Here is a 2,102-nt window from a genome sequence, read left to right as displayed (position 1 = left end):
ACAAGCGAATGAAAATGAAAGTGAATTTCAAAGAAGACTGAGTTGGTGCAAACGCTGACGCCATGGTGATGCGATGGAAGATTAATTCGTAATTATCGTGATTTAATTACGGCGTGTACGAGCAACGATCACAGAATACCGAGGATAAGAGCGAAAACAGCGTGAATAAATGACCACAAAATGCACCGGATGCCCGAAGAGAGATGTACAAGCTACCCAGCCCCAACCTTGTTACCCAAACCCAAACACCATTTTAAAAAAACAAACAAAACAAACAACCTCAAACACCAAGAAAAGCCCCCCCACATGACCCCCCCTTTGAAATAAGCCCCTAGAACCCCTCCGCTAGCATCCCGAGCGTAGCGGCGTAGCGACCCTTCTGTCCCCCGCGGCGCTGGCAACACTGCGGGCCGAGCGGAGCCTAGGAAGAAAATGGCCGAAGAGGCGTCGCGGAGGAGCTGAGTGTCTAGTCTTTTAAGGCGAGTATTTGGTCGTTTTTTAGCCCTTCCTTCCCTCCCGGCTTAGCTCTTTGCACGCGTCGGGGTCAGATCCAGGGGACTGCGGGGGAGGCACGGCGCATGAGGTCGGTTTTGGGGGCAAAACGAGGCGAAATATGGTGTTCTGGCCGTTGTTCCCCGGGAAGCGGCCGAGGCTGGGGCTTCGGCGCGACTTGAATTTCCTTTTCGGTTTTTCGAAGCTGTTCCTCCGCTCGAGCTTCCCTTCGCCTCGGACTGGCTTCGCGAGGCCCAGCGAGAGGGAGGCCAACAGAGGGCGAATACATGTGTGGAGGAGAAGGTGACGGATTTCAATAAAAAATGCTGTAAAGGAAACCAATATTTTTTTTTTCGCTTTAATTTCCTCTTAGAGAAGGAATTTCCAATAGATTTTCGGGAAACAAAAGACGGAATTGTTGATTAGTTTGTTAATTGTCAGGTGACTTTGCTCATGTTCTTTACTGTTCTGTTCATAATTTCACGAAAGAAGGTTAGAAACCTGTATAATCGGAAATAACATTATAATTACGTGTCACTTAACTCGTCGATCACTTGATAGCGAGTTAATTTCAAATAGCAAACGTCATTAACTGCTTTAAGGGAGATAATATTACGTATGCTTATAAGATATTATTAATATGCCATAGTTTCGGTCTTGTAAGTTTAAATTCTTTAGTTTAATGGTTAATGTGAGAGAATTATTGACATATAACAGTGATGTGAATTAATTTTAAATATTAAGGAAATTCAGGTTTTGACTTTTTATTTTTTGTGTATACAGATATTAAAGAATTAAAAAAAAAAAAGTGACTAATTCATCAGAAGAGAATCTGATAATCAAATGTATAATTATGATTTAGAGAAAGAGAGTCTTTTCCTTTGTTTCAATCCAAGTTTCTCGCCAAAACTAACTTGTTCACTTGGTCATGTAAATATTCAAATGTTTATTCATATGCGTGTACCTTACTTTATTTATTGACTTTCGGACTGATTCTTACTCTCTTACTGTGCGCTTATCGTCACATTTTTTTCATTTTATTTATTTTTTTTTTTTCTCAGCGCAGTGCATTCATTAGCGGCACAACCACCTTACTCACTCCTGACTATATTTTTATGTCAGGTCATTTACTCGCTTTGCTCTCACAGTAATTCGACTCATTTTTATTTAATTTATTCGCCCATCTTCATTCACACTTACTCGTGTGCCCTTTTGATTTTGATATTTGCATAGAAACTCATTAGTCTTTAATTTATTTCCTTATTCACCCATTACTCATTGACTGTACTTTGCCCTTTGTTGACTCTCATTGAACGACACGCATAACCTAATCCCTTGCGTGCCTACCCACTAACCGAGTTACTCATCATCCTTTTATGTGTACATATGCATGCACATGCATGTATATACACATACTTACATGCACAGATATGCAAAAGCATACATGCATACATGTACAGATATGCAAAAGCATACATGCATACATGTACAGATATGCAAAAGCATACATGCATACATATACACTAATACACATACATATACATCTACACACACCCATGCTTGCATACACACTTGTACAAGCACAAGTGCACTTACTCATACTTGCACAT

The 2,102-nt window shown here is 40.5% G+C and overlaps 1 protein-coding gene across 24 annotated transcripts in view; it reads left to right on the top strand.

The window, feature by feature from the left end:
• The first annotated feature begins 402 nt into the window (after window positions 1-402).
• Window positions 403-2,102, top strand: part of LOC125046254 (longitudinals lacking protein, isoforms A/B/D/L-like) — an 84,148-nt gene continuing 82,448 nt past the window's right edge. For all 24 annotated transcript variants that reach the window (XM_047644035.1, XM_047644052.1, XM_047644048.1 and 21 more), the window contains exon 1: window positions 403-479. The gene's annotated coding sequence lies outside the window, so the exon portion shown is untranslated. The remainder of the gene's footprint in view (window positions 480-2,102) is intronic.

The sequence above is a fragment of the Penaeus chinensis genome, chromosome 38, assembly GCF_019202785.1.
Source record: "Penaeus chinensis breed Huanghai No. 1 chromosome 38, ASM1920278v2, whole genome shotgun sequence".
In the NCBI taxonomy this organism is placed as follows: Eukaryota; Metazoa; Arthropoda; class Malacostraca; order Decapoda; family Penaeidae; genus Penaeus; species Penaeus chinensis.
Note: the sequence above shows the minus strand (reverse complement) of the source record. Positions and strands in the feature narration are given on the sequence as shown.